This window comes from Peromyscus californicus, unplaced genomic scaffold (genome assembly GCF_007827085.1).
Source record: "Peromyscus californicus insignis strain IS unplaced genomic scaffold, ASM782708v3 Scaffold_6__1_contigs__length_162567912, whole genome shotgun sequence".
Taxonomy (NCBI): domain Eukaryota; kingdom Metazoa; phylum Chordata; class Mammalia; order Rodentia; family Cricetidae; genus Peromyscus; species Peromyscus californicus.
The window spans coordinates 37,929,662-37,949,430 of NW_026294584.1; positions in this window are offsets into that span (position 1 = coordinate 37,929,662).

Sequence of the window (19,769 nt, forward strand, 5' to 3'; positions counted from 1 at the left end):
TAGTCTGTCCATTTACAGAGCTATGGTTTTTAGCTACTTCATGTTAAAAGTTTTTATAACTTTTGCAGAAAGCTCAACTTTAAAATTGATAATTCTGTTTTGGTATATAATTTAGTATATTTTCAGAATTTACTTTTATAAAGTACTCTAATTTCCTTCTCATTCCTGATTGTCAAGTTTAATTTGCATACCTGAGGTGACTTATTTCACCAATCATTCATCCACTTTATAGAGTATTTATGGAGTGTTATCACTCAGAACTGCTGGGATGATATTAGTGAATTAACTTCCAAATGTTGTATTCCAGTTAATGATTGCAATAACAGTGAATGAAAAGTGTTGCCTTGCCAGCTGCAGTTCTGCAGTTCGCATTCATCTGATAGCAGAAGTGATAGCTGAAATGGCATCTCATGTCTTATCAACTTCTTTCTTAAATAGTAATTCAGTATTTGTATTCAGTCTTACTGAATCCAAATGAAGTAGTGCATTTTTGCTATTAGTGAGCTTGCTATGTATTTGAAGATGAAAGAAATGCATGCTGACAAGACAACAGAGTGCATTTTCCATGTTGTGACAAATTTAAAGTGCTCTGATGTGCGAAGAAGAATTTGCTGTTGTCTGAGGTTCCTGAAGGAGATTATGCCAAATTACTTTAGAAGGTTAGTAGTTACTGGATCAAAGAGAAAGAACTTCAGAAAGAGGAGGCATGAAATGCACTGTCAAGTGTTGTGAAAAGCAAATGACTAAATAATTAACTTTTGTGACCCACACTGAGAATTTGGGACTTTACATGGAAGATACTCCTACTTCTTTAGGTGTGCTCCATTTCCCTGACTCACACATAACAACATGACATACTATTCTTACTCCCCACTGCTATCCTAATATAAGCACCACAAAGTCAGGGCTGTGATCTACTTATTACAACTATATCTATATTGTGACAAACAGTACCTGAGACTTCAGATTAGTCCATTGAATAGTGAGTGAATAAAAGCTATTGGGGACTTAATGCAAGATTTTGAATTTGAGATCAGTTATGACCAATTTACTTGACTTGAAGCTGTAGCTTCCACTGCTATTATGATTCTATTTTCAAACTTAATGATGTCTTTATCAGTTAGTTATTGAAAAGAAACAATTTGATAATGACTGGAATGGTGAGGATATAGGGACTGGTTTATCAGAAAGTGAAGTAAGATGGAGTTGCAAAAACAATACAAATGATCCAAATTATTAGGTTCTTAATCTTTTTAAACATTGAAAATAGATTCTCTCATAAAATACATCCCATCCACAGTTCCTCTCCTTTTCACTCCTCCTAGCTCTCCCCTACCTCCTCTCTCCTTCAGATCTACACCCCCTTCTGTTTATTTTCCATGAAAGAGCAGGCCTCTAAGAGACAACAGCCAAACAGAACAAAACAAGTTATAATAAGACAAGGTAAAAGCCTTCATATAGAGGCTTGACAAGACAATCCAATAGGAAGAAAAGAGTCGCAAGAGCAGGCAAAAGAGTCAGAGACACACCTGCTCTCACAGGAGTCCCAAGCTAGGAGTCCTAAAACATATTCAAAGGACCTGGTGCAGACCCTTGCAGGCCCCATGTTTGTCACTTCAGTCTGTGTGAGCCCATGTTCTCCTGGTGTCCGTCCTCTTTCCCTTCTGACTCCTACTGTCTTTCCTCCTCCTCTTCCATGGGGTTTCTCTATCTCTGAGGGGAGGCACCTGATGGAGACCTCCAATTAGACTCTCTCTCTACATAATGTCTGACTGTGGGTCTCTGCACCTGTTCCCATCTGTGATCAGAGGAAGCCTCTCTGATGATTACTGGACAAGGCACTGATCTATCCGTACGACAGAATATCGTTAGGTATAATTTCATTGATTTTTTTCTTCTTTTAAGGACCAGCCATGTTTGGTTCTACCCCAGATTTCTGGGCTAGCCAGTCTCTGGTTTCTGGTCATCCAGTCAGTGTAGGGCATGTATCACTGCCTGGGGGTCCAGCCTCTAGCAGCACAGGACTTGAAAGAAATCCACAGAGTTGGTGCATACCACGACTTTTTTTTTTATCTGAGGGGGTCAAGGGAAAAGACACTCCCCTTGATGGTTTCCTTCTTTGTTCTTCTGCTGTATACTTCTTTTTCACAGCTTATATACCCCAACAAAATTTTTCAGGCAATATGGGCATTACAATGTGGTTACATTCTATTTTTCAAGTGAATGATTATAATGAATACAGGTAAAAACATGTTTTTCATCTCCCTTACGTGATTAAAACAAAGTCATTCCAAGAACCCACATACATTTACATCTAAGTAATTTATTACAGATTAACAGATTATGGACAAGCAGAGGGTACTTTTCTCAGTCAGTTCTTTTGTTGGCAGGCTGCATATTGCAGTTACAAAGAAAGAATCAATCACTTTATTACTTACCTTGAAAGGTAATTTTAAAGGAATCACAAACCTAAGCTTTTATGCATGAAAAACAACCAGTCAGCTCTACTTTAAATCTTCAGGGTGCATGCCCACTCATCAATAGTTTTTATATCAGGAGATGGAGGGTAGAAATGGGTATAAGGAATTAATCATCACCTTTGGTCATCAACCAATCCTAGCAAGAAAGGCAGGTCAGCTAATGATAACTGGGCTGCTTTGTTCTTGTTCCTTGACCTTAAAGAGTTCCTCACTCAATGATGTACCTTTCTAAAACTTTAGATTGTCTTCTTGAGTTTTTCACCTCAAAGCTACTTAACAAAAACATCTTAGTCTAACTTAAGTTATTTTCAAAGCTATGTTTCAGCTATGATGCACTCTGAAACCTGTGAACACATCTCCCAACATTAGCATTAAAAGATTTTAAGCTAGCTGGGCTACTGGGACTCAATTTTTTTTCTTAATCATTAACCTAAGCCACAGTCTATATGACTCCTCAATAGAAACTCACATGTTCTAGCTGTGTGACACTTCCTTATTTATATTTCTAATCATCAAAACTCTATTTAAACTAACATTATTATTATCACTTAGACAAAACAGCTTAGGAAGAAATCATCTTCATAATAATCCACAGGTAAAAATGCCCAGTAGAACAAGATGTATCCATGAGATAAATACATTACATTACAGGAAGTGGGGATCTCCCACACCTGCTCACACCATGCCAGATACCAGAGAAAGATAGCAGCAGCAAATATGTAAAGGCACAGCAGAAGCAAAAGACATTCTGGAGTCTGTGGTCTTGGGGCCCTGCCTAACTGAGATTCACCCTTCAGGGATTTTCCTCCTGGTGGGCTGACACCTGGAACTTCAATTTCCACTTGCTGCTCCTGTGACATGGCCATCAGCAGGCAGGGACTCCCTCTTGTGGCGTGGGCCTTGAAGTAAAATCAGACATTGGTTAGCTACTCTCAAGTTACGTGCCACCATTGTCCCAGCACATTTTGCAGGTAGACAGATTGATATCATTACACACACACACACACACACACACACACACACACACACACACACACATAATATAAATATATAAATATGTGGTAAGAACACTTAAGATCTACCCTGTTGGTAACTTTCAAGTATATGATGCAATACAGAATTTGTTACACTCACACTGTTAAGATTTCCTAATTTTACTTACCTTCTGTGACTGAAACATTGTTCCTTGTGACCAACATCTTTCCATTTTCCTCCAGCACTCAGTCTCAGCAACCATCTTTTTCCTCCTGTTGTCAACCGATTTTACTATTTCAGGTATCATTTATAAGGGAGATCGTGCAGTATGTACATTTATGTGTCAGGTTTATTGCACATAGCAGCTTGTCCTTCAGGTTTCTCTCATGCTGCTAGAAAAAGCAAGATCTCTCTACTAGTTCATCTATCCTTTTTGCCGCTGCCTACTTAGCCCCTTTCACAACTGGCTACTGTGAATAATTAATGCACTGCACATGGGAGGACTGGTATCTGAGATACAGATTGCATTCTACATTCTAAATCCTGAGGATTCATGCCACCAAAAAATACATTGTTTGTTGAATAATGGTTTAAGTTCTTATGTCTCTCCCCCTTCTTAACTTCCTGACAAACTGAAGTATGTTGCATTTTCTTAGTCTGTTTTGAACTACTGTAGCAAAATACTATCATTGAGTACCATTTAAATAATAGAAAGGTGGTTCCCATATTTCTGGAGAATGGAAAATCCAAGGTCAATGGAACAGCAGATTCACTCTCTGAGTCCACTTTCTGGTCATGGAAACATCTGCCTGTGCCCCCACGTAGAGAAAAGACAATTCTTTAAGACCTTCCTCATAAGACTACTAATGCCAGTCAGGAAGATTCTGCCCTCATAATCTAATCACATAAAAGGCTTATTTGGTAACACCACTCTCAGGGTTAGGATCACAGATAGGAACTGTGTGGGAACACAAACACTCAGATATTCCATAGGAAAATAAGACTTTAAAAAAAGTTCCGGTCTATTAGATATCTGAGCTACTAAGGATTTTTATGACTGGAGCGAACTACATAATATAACTTCTCATGAAAGCTATAATATAGGAAAAACCCATCTTGGAGTAAAAGCTGCCACTCAGTCCACTGTTCGGGATTAGTTTCTGTTGAAACAAGTTTAATGAAAAGGAAGAAGGAAGGAAGCCCAAGCATAGACTGGAGCAGCCCCAATAAGCAAGACTCCCGTGCACTGAAGTAACCCCAGTTAGAACCACCTTTCCAACTCAGCCACCTGGAGAACCAGCTGTGGTTCTACCAGGTCCATTCTGATTGGCTCAGGAAGACAACCTGGTCAATGCCAAATTTGAGATCTGGGATCACAATGACTTTGGCATCATCACAAACTTCTGATTAAGATACTTGCGTGGGTTTGAAGGTGGAATGGGGGCCGTTGGGGATAGGAACAGAGGTATCAGGTAAGGGTAGTAGGGATGGAGCAGAGAGTACTGGGAGAGATGGCTGGTAGAGTGGGGCCTTTAGCTGACTATACGGAAACTTATTGCAGTAGATGCTTTGTGGAATCTGTGAGGTGGACCCTAGTGAGCATTCTTAGTAATGGAGCTTACGGAGCCTGAACCAGCCATCTTCCGTAACCAGGCTAGGCTCGCAGTGGCAGGACTTGGACACCAACCCAGTCACAAAATCTGACCCACAACCTGATCTGCCTGCAAGATGTGTTGAGGCAGTGGTGCATCAGAGCACATGGGTATCTTTATAATCAAAGGTATGATGGTTAGCCAAGTGGGGTGGCATGATGTAAAGCGAGCATTCAGGATCTGGAATAGGGAGATTTCAATAATGTTGAGGCCAGCCTTGGCTACCTCATGACTATCAGGCTAGTCAGATCTATTACAAAACCTGATCTCACAACACACACACACACACACACACACACACACACACACACACACACACACACACAGAGAGAGAGAGAGAGAGACAGAGAGAGACAGAGAGAGACAGACAGGTAGAGAGAGAGAGAGAGAGAGAGAGAGAGAGAGAGAGAGAGAGAGAGAGAGACAGAGAGACAGAGAGAGAGGCAGACAGAGAGACAGATAGACACAGACACAGAGGAGAAAGATGGCTGAGCACCAGCATTCATTGGTCTTGACTTCCTGAGTATGGTTGCAGTGTATTCAGCTGTCTCAAATGCCTTCTCCATCCTAGTGGATTTCCCTGTAACTGTAAGCCAGAGTAAACCCCTCATTAAGACTTGGTCAGGTACTTTTTGGTAGTAACAAGGAAAGTAATTACTACATATAGTAACAAATGACCTCTGAAATGTGTGTGGTTATGCTAGGCAATAATTCACCCACAATTTAATAATTAATTTATATTGTCACACCATGTAGCACTGTTGGATCACAGTCAGTGATGATGATCGTTGCTGTTGTGTGTATCTATCCTTCTCATTGACAAAGTATAAATGTACAGAGAATATAGATCACACATCTACAGTGCAAAGCATTTTCACATTGAGATAGATTTGATGAGGACCTAGTCTCTCATCAAAGTTAGTTATTATTTGACTCTATCTCCCTATATGAGTTTTACTGCTCTACAAATGTGTTTATATAAAATGATCGTGTGTACTGTTTTGTGCCCGCTTTCTCTCCTCAGTATAATTTTTGTGAGATTTCACTTACACTGTTTTGGTAATAGCTTGTTTATTTTAAATGTTGAATAATATTTAGTATGTGCATGTTGATTTACATAACAAGTCATTCCTAGTTCATTTAGAGACTTGTAGAGAGCCAGTTGAAGAATACCTGTAACAGTGCTAGTCCAATCAAGAGTGTTCCCTGAGTCTGGAAGCTTGCTTTTTCTCTCTTAGCAGTTTTGTGTGAAGAACAGATATCCTCTGAACTTCTCCGTTCTTCCATTCTTCCCCTTCTGTTTTTTGTTTTGTTGTTTTGTTCTGTTTTTTGGTTCTAGGGGTTGAACAAAGGGAGTCATATATAATAAGGTAAGTATACACTCTTACCCTGTCTCAGAAGTTCATAATTTTGATATAGTTTCATTAATGAGGTTTTCTTTTTTTCCTCTGTAGTGTTCATGTGTTTTGTCCTACTTAAAAATCTTTGCCTGGACCATAGCCATTTGTGTGATCTAGATGACACTATAGTTATCTTCATTCGCTTTACTGTTTTACATCTCATGTTTAGAACTATAGTCTACCTAGAATTCATTTCCCTCAGATGAAAAGTAAGGCATCTCTCTGTTTGAGTATATAATCTAACTAGCATCATCTACTAACAGCATCACTACAGTGTCATCTTACTTTTTAAAGAACACTGTTTTTATTGGTATACTCTTTTTAATTTAATCTTTCCCTCTTTTTTTTTATGATGAAAATCAAGTACCAGGCCTTGTGCTTGCTCACAAATGCTCCGTTTTCAACTTGTACTTCCTACTGCTTGTTAAAAGTTTAAATATAATAACACTAGGCAAATGCAGCAAAAGCTGAGGAAAGGACTATTTCCATCACATATATATGATTTATTTATACAGATATTTGAATCCTATAATGAAAGATTTCTCTGACTTTTTTTCTGGTAATGTAGATTTGTTTTCGAAGGTACATTTAAATGGTTCTTAAACCAAAACCATTACAAGATTTGATTTTGGATTTCTGCCACGGTATTGAGAAAACAGCTTAAATTGCTTCTTGTTTTACTTTTATCTCTCTTTGAATAATTGTCAGGGAGTGAAAGTGAAATGCTTGAGGTCAAATGTCCTTCCCAAGGTCAAATATATTTTTGCTGGAAAGAAATCTGGACTTCTATAAAAAGAAAATAAAAACCCAGACTTACCATGTGGGAATGAGGCAGAAAAATACTTAAGGTTTCTACATTATTGATATAAATTCTTTAAAAAGTTTTCACTTTCAAGGTAGAAGGAAATTGTTCCCTCTGTGTTGATGTCAGGCTACCCACTGAACAGTGACGGAATCACTGGATTTGGAGCCGTGACTGTCTCCTTTTTCATGCTCTCCCACTAAAGTGATTCTCAAGTCTTCATTGTCTTTGTTATATGAATAATTGGTTTAGATCGGCAATTTACAGAGCTTTTGAGGGGGTCCCTGCAGGTGTTATACAGGGAAGCAAACCTCAAGAAGATAATTAAAACCCGATACAGATTGACTTCATCAACTAGGATCAGACTTTGGGGAGTCTAATACTAGGTAGTTCATTGTCAGCATATTTAAAACACAGAACAATATGAGAAAATATTTCCAGGCAACAAGCAGTCTAATCAGTCCAATTCCATGTGTACAATAAAACTTAAGGTGTGACTACATAGAAACCCTTTTACAAAGTACATGTGACCATAAGGGTGGGTTGTACAGCTAAAAGGCCTAGAATCTAGTATGGTTTCTGACCAATAGCTGCCATTAAGTACATGTGACATCTCCCCTAAGAATGGTTAACAGTCTAGAGGGGGTAGAGTCTGGGATAATCATTCTGGGGAATTTGGGTGAGGTCTGCTTATACAGCAAAAGGTGGGTGATGTCTGATGTCTGCCTCCATAGATAGAAAAAAGGCCACAAGATGGAATTCAGATATTTGATTTGTATCTCCTCCACTCAGGAGACAACATTCCTGGTCTTCTTGGTGCTTCTCTGTGAGTATAAGGACCTCTGTTCCCCCAACATCTCTTCCCTTCTAATTTTTAAAGAAAAAATAATGGCTATAATAGAGGGCAAGGTTGAGTTCATCACCTCTATAGCTAGTATAATTAATACAAGCAAGCATGAAAGGATTATAAGAGTAGTTAACAGAGGACTGAGGAAAGGGGAAAGCCATCCTCAATTCACCCATCTCTCAATTAATTTCAGCTAATACTGTACATGAAACAAAACTATGAACAATATCAAAGCATAACAGTTTCATGGACAAAGAACTTACTGGAAGGTCTTAGTTTTTACTACATTCTGTAGACAGTTTGATGCAATAGATTCTCAAGCTGTACCAAAAATAATTTTAGGTGAAAACTTCAAAATAATCTAATTTTTATTGATCGCTCTTTTGGTTAAACTCTTTCTAACCGCCAAGGGGATTTAAGTAACATGCAATTATGCTTGCATCTTTTTTTACACTTTATCAGTCCAATTTAAGACTTTACTACTTTTTAAAGAATCCCATTGGCCTCTAACACCTTGTAAAGGTGGGTTTGTAGACATTGGCTAATATGGAGGCCAAATAACGGATTGATTTGTTGCAGTATCTAGAATGTCTCTAAAGGAAGAGTTTTTCACATAGAAGGTCAGCACTGAGTGTCTGTCCTCTGATAATGGCCTTTTCCACAAAGCTAAGGAATTTAATCCCATTGTACTAGATGCTGTTGGTCCTCATGAATGACTGGATATTGTTCTTGAACCTGATTTATTTTTTGTTGCCTAGATTGATTTTGCATTTTGTTCTGTGGCTGGGAGTTGTCCCTTTGGGAAGTTAAAGGCTTACCATCCTTATCAAATTTGGATCTAAATTCTTTAGCCCAATGTTTTTCCATTTTTACCATCAGCAAAGATGAAGGGCTGGATTATTAGAAATTTTACATTCATTGTTCCAGTGCCCTCAGTTCCCACATTCAAAGCAAGGTCTGAAGCGTTTATCTAATTCTAATTATTTTTTTAATAAATAAGAACACAGGAGTCAGATATTGGGGATAAGAACCTGAACAATCAGAGAAGCGGAGAAGTGGAGAAGCAACCAGTGATCTCCTCTCTTTCTCCATCCTTGATCCAAAAGGGAACAAATTCTTTCTAACCCCCTCCCTACTACTTCCTGTGTCTCTCTATATGTCCTCAGTCCTCTAAAACCTCTACAGCTAATTTTGGTCTGCTAGTAGCTAGCTCTGCCCTCTGATTCAAAGTAAACTTCATTGACAGTCTCAAGAGTGTCAGAATGCAATCAAAACATTCCATAATATTTTCTCCTTTTTGTTTAAGTAAAACAAAGGAGGGTTTTAACTCTAACACAGTAAAACTATGTATAATAAGAACAATTATCAGGTAAGAATTACATCCACAATGTCCAGTCCATTTGCATTTGGCAATTTCAGAGGAAATACTCCATTATCTATCTTATCTTGGTGAGTCCAAAGTTTTGTACCTAGTTCACTTTCTATCATAACTTGTGTTGCCAATCCAAAACTATCTCTTTAGCTCTCAAAACACTTTCTTAGTTAAACAATTGAAGCTTTCATGTCTCTCAACCTTATATACTTTATACCTGTTTGGTGAGTTTCTTTTCTGAATTTGGTAACAAGGAAAAACTGTAACTATAATTATCTACTCTTCAACACCATCACAGACCTGAGAAGTATATACTATTACCTGAGTAATAGGAAGTGCAGAGCAAGCAACTTCCAAAACAATAGAAAAAACAGAAACGGCTGGCTGCCTGGACAGTTAGCCATGGTTCCTCTACAATGTTGGGGCATCCATCTTTGGCCTACAGGCCTAGAAAGTCTGGCAGACTTTTCTGTGAAGCAGGAATTTTGAAGGACTGTCCTATCTTGTCAAAGTTTGGTAGTTGCTTTCTTTTGTGTACACTTGTCCAATTTGGATAGCATAATGTCAGCAGTTGAGGCAAGAGAAGTTTCTTGCCCAGTGGCTAAAGTTTCCACAACGAAAGCAAACTCCTTATGGAGGTTCTCAGATGCCCAACCATCCTTTTTTGACTTAGATTGGTGCTGCAAGGAACAGATGTGTCTCACTCACATGATAAGCCTTATATTATTAAAACATCTTAAATACCATATCCTGTAGATCTTTGAAGTGTTTGAAGACCATCTTTCTATCTAAAATATATCTCTGTTTGACCTTGGAAACATACCTAACATGGCCACAAATTTGTTAGATGACTAACTACTAACCTGTGTTTCTTAATTATCCTAAATAGTTTGTAATAATAACTTTCAAGGACTAGAAATTCACATTATATTGTTAAATGAACTGCTTAGGTACAATACTTTAAAGAAAAGTAGAATATATATATATATATATATATATATATATATATATATATAGTATAACAAAAATAACCTTAAATCTGTATCAATATACAAAAATACCTTAAAACAAGAGTAGAAACATACATACAATATAACAAAAATAACCTTAAGTTTGTCTCAATATACAAAAATCTATACCAATATAAAATACTTAAGACTAGTAGTTGCTTTTTTCAGTTTAAACGCACATCAGTAATGTACCTTTCTATCCTATCATCTGTGTCCCCCTTTTTTTTCAGAATGAGATCCCTGAATATAGCCTCCCTTGCTTAGTTTCCTCCTTTACCAATACCAGTAACAATTTGCAACCAACCTCCCTAAATGATGACAAACATCCGAAACCCACCGAATGACCGAAAACCACCCACCCCACCTCTTGGGAATGTGGGCATTGTGTCCTTAAAATTACTTCCTGTTGCCTAGGGGTGATGGCATCTTTAGAGGGCCCTGAGAAAGCTGAGAGAGTGGTCAAGTCCTGGGAGAACTAGCTATATCATTTGTTGTCCGGTCTCTGTGTAATGGGAAAGTACATGACTTAACCAAAGTTCTGGCTAGAGTAGTCTATGAGGCTGGACCATCTTAGTTAACCAACTTGAAATTGTCCTGAGCAGTTTGTAGTCCAAAGCTGATCTTTGGGTGGTGTTTGTCAGTTTACTAGCATTACCTCTATCCAGGTGGAACCATCATTGTGGGGCCCCTTCATCCTTTTGGAGACTTCAAAGGTTGCTGCAGAAAACCTAGACATTTTAGATGTCATATGCAGCAGATTTTGGAGAAATTAAAGGACCGCAATTTGTTAAGTACATCTAGGGTGCACAGTAACCTGCTTCAGACTCAAGCCTGAGCCGTGTTGAGGCGGCTGACCTGGCATGGCAGCAGCCTGGGAAGGGGCTCCAGGAGAAGTCCACAACCCACAGGGAGAGGGAACCTGCTACCTGAAAAGTGGACACAGGAAGATGTGAAGAAAACACCTTTGTGGTGTGATTGGGGCTAAAGCTGGAGGAGAGGCTGCGATGGGAAAACCCCAGTCTTGAGAGGAGAGAGCCTGGGGGATTGGAGGGAAAGCAAGCCCTAGAAGCGACTCTGGGGGCTGCAAAGTTGGCAGCAAGCAGTTATCTTGGGATCTTGGGCCCCTGCATTGGATATCAGGTGAAGAATTTATCTAATTTTTTTTTTATCAATTAAAAACTCAGGAGTCAGATACTGGGGTAAGAACCTGAATGATCAGAGAAGTAGTGGAGAAGCGACCTGTGACCTCTTCTCTCTATCCTTCCTTGATCCAAAAGGGCAGAGCCTTTCTAAACTCTTCCCTACTACTTCCTGTGTCTCTCTATATGTCCTCAGTTCTCCAAAACCTCTATGGCTAATTTTGGTTAGCTAGCAGCTAGCTCCACCCTCTGATTCGTTGTAAACTTTGTCAGTCTCAGGAGTGTCAGAGTGCAATCAGAATATCCCACAACAAAGGGCCTTTTTGAAACAGTTTTTAAAATTCCTGCTTCAGTGACCTCTGCAACATGAGAGGTGTTGCCCAAATCCTCAGTAGCTGTTACCTATTTGGAAAAGTCACCATGTTTATGGGCTACAGTATGGCAGCTCCACACTCTTTGGTGATTCCATCAAATGTGAGCTTCAGGATATCTTCCCATGAGTTACTTTCTGTTGTACTGCTTTCTTAATGCATGCAAGAAACTCAGGCCAAAGCCCATTCACCTTATGTTTTAGAGTGATCAGAGGACCACCAGTTCTCCAGACTCACAGTGCACAAAGGCACGCTTGGTCAAAGTACTGAGCAGAACTATTCTTTTCTACTAGAAAGTCACAACGTTCTCCTGCTCCCTGAAGCATGCCTGAATTAATAGGGGCATTCTTGCTATGGTTTATCCCTGACTCTTCATCACATCATATTTTGTTTTCCACATGAAGTACTGTCCTGGGGCTAAGGAAGCTTTTCATATTTGCTTGTAGTCTCAAGGAGTGACAATATCTCTGCTTAAATTTTCCCACATTATACCAGGAAATGGAGCATGCATGCTATTGTCAGCAACAGATTTTCTGAAATTCTTTAACAACTAAAAAGTAAATGGCAATGTTGTCATACATTTGGGTCTTGAGGATTGGGAATCACAGGCATTGTAAAGGCTGACATGACAGGGGATTTAGTCCAGGCAATTTCTGTTCATTATTCCCCTCGTGTTTCATAAGTAGTCTCTGGAAGTGAGGCAGCATAGACTGGATTTTTTTTAAAAATCAGATTGATGGGACTGAATATTTGTTATACATGGATATAAATTGTGGGTGTTTGAAAGAGGAGGCTGCATATCTAACCTAGTCTCCTTAAATGTTGGAGCAGTAGATGCCTGCTAAGACCTACCTAAAGGATCATGCTCTTTATGGTCCTTCTGGAGTGGATCTAAGCAATACATTAGTCATGTCCAGATTGCAAAACAATTGATAAGATTTTTGTCCCCTTCCTCAGGGGCTGCTTTTAAACTGGCTCCTACACATTTCCAATTTTCAACATCTATGGTTCCTTGTTTAGAGAACCAGAGATTAAATTTTCTAGTTACTTGTACAAAGTTACAGAGCTGTTGCTCTGAATATTTTTGTCCTTTAGATCTTAACAAACATTACTAATTGTACACAGTGCTTTGTCTCAGAAGACTGAGAAGAGCCCATATGTAGTTCCACTCTCTCACTCTAAGGGCGAGACCCCTTTTCAGTGAGAGGACTGAGTTTCCCTAGCCCCTGATTTCTATTTAAAGACAACTTTTCTTACCTTCTCCAAGGGTCCTGTGCCCCATATTTTTGGCACAAGTTGAGGGGAGTTCCTGCAAGTATCTGACAGGGAAGCAAACCACACAAAGAAGAGATGAGAATGAAAGCCCGATGCAGACTGAATACGTCAACCTCGATTACCAGGTGGTTCATTGTCAGCATTTTAAAAACACAGTACAATTTGGGAAAAGGCTTCCAGGCAACAATCAGTTCCCTCAGTCCAATTCCAGGTGTTTAATAAAGTTTAAGATGTGACTAGAGACTCTTTTACACAGTAAGTGTGACCATGAAGGCGGGTTGTAAAGCTAAAAGGCCTAGAACCTAGTGTGGTCTCTGACTGATAGTATAAAGGTCAGCAGGCCATAAAGTACTTGTGACATCTCTCCTAAGGATGGGTAATGGTCTAGGGAGGCAGAGTCTGGAATAATCATCTTGGGGAATTTGGGTGAGGTCTGCTTATATAGCAAAAGGTGGATGATGTCTGCCTCCACAGAGAGCAAAAAGGCCACCAGACCATTAACAAAATCCACTCTCAGTGTTCTGGTTGGAATGCAGGTGTTACATTTTATCTCCTCCATTGAGGATACACCCCTCCATGATTAACATTTCTGATTCTCTAAGTGCTTCTCTGTGAGTACAAGGACCTCTGTGCCCCCAACAAGTTTTGGGGGTAAGTAACTATGACATCTATGTTTCACAGTTCAGTCTGCTCCTATATGCACACTTGTGCCACCATCTCACTTCTGTTTATTCACTTCATTTCTGACTTTACCTTCTACTATAGGAATCTTTCCCTACAGCAGGAAAATAAAATGCCATTGTGGAATAATAAGACTTCCTTCTTATTGAGAGAATTTCCAGATTATTATAGCAATATAATAATGAGCTAATCTAATCTATTCTCTGTTGTGACCACATTGAGCAGAGAATGTAGGAAATCCTATACTTAGTCATTTTAGTCTAAATGTCTATCACCAAAACATCTCAGCTACTATGGAGCTTCCATGAGAAACAGAAGTTTTGATTCTCCCTGTGGTTTAGAGAAGAGGCGTAGCTGCACTTATGTGTTCTCAGATGATTCTTCCTTATGACCAAAGCCATGTTCACTTGTCATTTCTTAAAGATTAAAGATAAATTTGTGACTATAAAGCAACTCATTTATTTGCAACTCATGCCAACCAAATTTCTATGAATCTAATTGACATTAATTTAAGAGGCACCATCATTTTAAACACCACGAAGAAATCAGCCAAATGCTCCACCAAAATCATGGAAAACCATCCACTGTAAGATACATAATATAAAAAACAATCAAAACACAATTTTCTTGAACTCTATGAAATATGGTAGTCATTATTTCTCTTTCTGAATGACCCATCATCCCTCAAAAGAAAAAAAAATTACACTGTTCAAGTGTCTCACATGGCTTTGTGTTCTTCTGTGTTATTTGGATGGAAATCATGGATTGGCAAGGAGCAGTTACCTTAGGAGGACATGCTTGAATACTAGGGACAACATCTTGGAACCTACAGGGTTGTAGTTCTAGGATCTTGACTTTTAAAGATTCTCAGTTTCCCTAGAGTGTACCCAACCATGGTTGAGCTACATAGCCCATATTCTGTAAGCCAATTCAGCAGATCCCATTTGAAATGTATGTGTTCATTCTGACCCTTCAGTTGCTGTAAAGAACTTGAGTGAAATAGTAGTCACACTGTTATTTGAAAGGAATAAGGTTATTTCACAACCACAATACCCCAATTATATATGGATGTTGACCCTGTCAGAGGCTGTCTGCCTACTGAAAAAGGTGGCAGTAGCCTATTACAGAAAATTTTATGGGGGATAAGATGAGATTTTAAGAGAGCAGACAAAACCCACAGATCAACTAAATCCAGAGATCCATTCACTGAAGTCCACATTCTCACCTTGCTTTCCAACTTCCTTATAGTCGAGTATAGTTTGGGGGGCAAGGAATAGGGCATCAGAAATGGATATACAGGCCAGATGTGGTGAGCCATGCCTCTAATTCTAGGCAATTAAGAGGCAGAGTCAGGAGGATTGATGTGAGTTCCAGACAAGCCTGGTTGCAAAGTCATTTGCTTGTAAATAGCTGTCTAAAGGCTTGATGGAGATTATCCCTTCCAAAACAAAAAGAATCATTGAAGAGTTAATAATCTTTCCGTGACCTACAGCACACCATTCTGCTGGCTTTAAATATAATGTGTATGTGTGTGTGTGTGTGTGTGTGTGTGTGTGTGTGTGTGTGTGTGTGTGTGTGTGTGTGTGTTCCTGTGTATAGAAATCAGAGAACAACCTAGGGTGTCACTGCCTGCTTTTCACAGTCTTGTAGCAAAGGACTCTTGTTTGTTGCTGTGTCCACCAAGCTAACTGGCTGACAGGTTACTGCGATTCTCCTGTCTTCATCCTGAACTTACCCCAGAAATGCTGGGCTTGCCAACGTATGCTCTCATGTCCAGCTTTACATGTGTTCAGGGATTGGAACCCAGGTCCTCACACTTGCATGGAAAGTGCTTTGCCTACTGAGCGTAGGTCTTCAGGCACCCATGCACTTTCACACTGAAACTGTCTGATCACCAGTTAAGGTCATAGCGCTATCTATCCTGTACTAAATGTGTTCATTTAATCAGGTGAATTGTTGCCAAAACTAATTTTTGTTTTTCCCAAGCAGGAGGTTCCAGGATATTTCCGGGAGTCATAGAACTTTGCTAATATACACACACCCTATTGTAAAGGCAATAAATCTAATTTGGGAGTCTTATCATGGTTCTGAATCATTTGATGTGTACAGATTAAACCATACCTTGTAGTGGGGCAATAATGAAAACAAGTAACCAAAAATTACTTAGAATATGTCTACCCCTTTAATAACTATCTTTCTCATGTTATATGAGGCTTGGAAACTGGAATGCTTTATAATTTAAATGACAACTTTACTCCTTGCTCTCAACCAATTTCCTGTATACAGGTCATAAGCAAATATCCTGCAAGCCTATAATTCACCTCTAATTTTTAGTTATTCTTCTATGTGTTATTATTATTTTGATACACATTTATGTTTAAACCCTGGGACTCCTGGAATGCTAGATTTCAATGGTAGCCCCAACAACGCTTGGCTACTGGGACCTCCAACAAAGATTTTCTTTCAGAGATTTGATGTTTTCTGGCTGAAAGGAAGTACTGTCTGAGATTTGATATTAATGGAAGGGAACCTACACTGTGGTCACTATTTTCCTTAGTGTTCTTATCATTGATTTTCCTGTTCTTTCCTCCCCAGCAAATATCCTCAGTCAGGGTTCTTTTGTCAGTTGGGCCCTCAGGCATCAAAAATGATAATATTCTACCTATAGTTACACATTTGGAATTTTGACTATAGATAGTCCACACAGCTAGATCATCATAGACCATAGATCCGACATAACATTTATTGCAGTGTTCTCTCTCTCTCTCTCTCTCTCTCTCTCTCTCTCTCTCTCTCTCTCTTTCTCTGTCTCTCTCTCTCTCTCTCTCTCCCTCCCTGTCCCCACCCTCCTCTCTCATTGTAGGGACTCTACTATGAAAGCATAGAACTGAAAAGCTGTCTTAGAGGTTGGGTATAAAGGCTGACAGTTGTAATCTCAGCCCTCAGAACACTGAGGCAGGAGAATCACTATGAGACTCTTTCCCTGAAAGATTATGGAGTCCGAATTTTTTGAGGAAAAGGACTTAGAGTACAGGCAGGCAAAATCAGGCTGGCATCTCATATAAATCTACCCCTTTTAGAGTTAGGTACACCCTAAAAGGTTAGTTGGTGAGTTATACATGAGGTAACCAAGGAGATAGCTGTTTCACAGCTGTATCTCCAGGTCAGTGGTTCTCAATCTATGGGTCACAACCCCTTTGGGGTTGCATATCAGATATTTGCATTGTGATTCTTAATGGCAGCAAAATTACAGTTATGAAGTAGCAACACAATATGGTTGGGGGTCACTACAACATGAAGAACTGGATTAAAGGGTTGCAGCATTAAGAAGGATGAGAACTATAGTCCTAGGTGATAAAGGTGTCTTTTTGTAGTTAGATGTCCTTAAAGGCACAAGCAGATTAATTAGAAATTAATGCTACCCTGGGCACTGGTGGTATATACCTTTAATTCTATTCCCAGTACTCGGGAGACAGAGGCAGGAGGATCTCTAAGTTTAAGGCTAGCTTTGTCTATAGAGTGAATTCCAGGATGGCTAGGGCTACACAGAAAAGTCCTGTCTTGAATAACCAAAAAATTCATAAGTTAATGTTCTAGGACTCTTTCCCAGTGGCAATACATGCAGACCAATGAATATTCTGATAGGGAGGAAAGAATATCCACAAATCTATCTTTGTCCTGAAGGAACTGCACTATTGTGGGACACAATAAAATTCACTCACAATCACTTCCAGTGGATTGTCTCCTAGATAGTTCCAGATCTTATAAAGTCGAAAGTCAATATTAATTGTCTTACAGGTTGTTTAGCTAGATCAATATAAAATGGCCCACCACTATAAAATACATGGATTTTACACCTGCACTATTTTGCTCTTGTTTTTAATATTATTTATTAAAATGAAACTTATTTCAATAATCTATTTAAAAAAGAATATAAACTTTTTATATAAGTTGCATTTTACCAGCTAGAAATTCATTTCAGTTGGATCGAGATAAGGCAGCAAAATTCTAACCTCCAATCTGATGCTGTCTTAGCATGCTCTCACTCATAGATGCTAAGAGGTAGCCAACTGGGAGCAATCTACTTAGAGGATGAGGTATTCTACTATGTTGATAGAATCCTGATACAAGAAGATTTCTTCATGCAGGTTCCTCTCAGCTTCTTGAGAACCATCACTTGGGCTAAGTAAGCATCATGACCAGATCTGTTCTCCTGTGGTATGACTTTCTTGAAGTGTTTCATTCCCATCAAAACAATTTCTATGGTTCACCATAAATAGCTTAATTTAAAACATTCTGAAGGAAACTTTGCTTTTCATGCATGCCACTGTCTTACATACAGAAGAGAGTGGAGACAAAGGAAATATTGCTGGTAACAACAATTAGGAACAATGTAGATTTATTAAGTGCTTTCTTTGTACCAAATATAAGAAAGGAAAAAGAAACATACTTCCCTCTACTGTTTTAAAGTTCTGTTTCTGTAAACTGAACAGACAAGTGACAGATTAACAGAAGAAAACTGGGGAAGTTGAGTTATTTCCCTGCTCCGGTCCAGTCCAGATTTTTGGTCTAACAATGTTAGAGGTACTTAAGATTTTTACCAAGAAGTTGGGGTAGTCCCTATGATGCCAATGACAAGGTTTTAATTGCAACATTGAATTAAGAAAAATCTAGCATCATGATTATGTCTATATTTAATAAAAGAGAGAAATGTGTTTATACTGTCTCTGATCAAGGAATAGTCACTGAGCTTTCACAGAGTTTTTCCAAGGCATGAAGAGATCTCATGAGAAAGAAATCAAGGGATGTTGCTCTATGCCATCTTGTTTCATTTTTTTGGTATTCTACAGTAAGTCTTCCACCCCTTCATAGAGCTGAAAGCTAGTTCACATTTTTTTTCATAGTAGCTGAAATTACTATCAAATTGATAAATTAATAGGTATGGGCTTCGGAAACTATGCAGTTTTGTCAATTTCATCCTTGACTTAGGGAAAAAATGAAGTTCCTAGGAAAGCCGCATGTCTGAAAAGTGAACCCATAGTGGGACACACGGAGAGCTGAGTAGACTGAGATGGGAAGTTATCTGTTAGGCTTTCAACAAACGTGGAAAATAGGGAATTTTTATTTAAATGAATTTTCTTCCCTAAAGGATGGGAGAACTGAATATAGAGGGGGAAAGAGGTAGAAATGAAGTATCTTGGTTTGTGATCTTGGGAGAATCTGTCTACTTTGTGAGGTCATCTGCTTCTAGGACCTTGGAATTTGCTGTGAATTCCAAAGTATGAGGTCACTTGTAGGTATGGTCTTCCCGTTGCCCTGTTCTAGGAGTGCTGGAGTAGATTTAGGTTCGCTATGGTTCACATGAATTAAGAAGAGTTTCTTTTGTTATGTAGGAGATACAGATGGAGGGCAGGTATTTATAAGGTTCTTTCCAGCAAGGTAACAGTGCAATCTTTTTTTTTTTCATAAACTTCTTGATATTCTTTTGTCTCTTGGTTGAAAGTGATTAAAAGAATTATCATTCAATGAAGGCTATATTTTTTCCACTACTATATGTGCTGGGTTTACCAGTAAGAAGTTATTACATGTAAATCACACACACACATACTCACACACACTAACTTCATAAGTCACAGCATCAAATTATCCACCCAAGTTCCTGCAAAGTCCTCTTAATCCAGGAATGAAAAGTTTGCAGATACTGTCAATATAGCTAGAAGCTAGCACAGAAGTATTTATGCCTCATAATTAAAGTCAATAGTTTT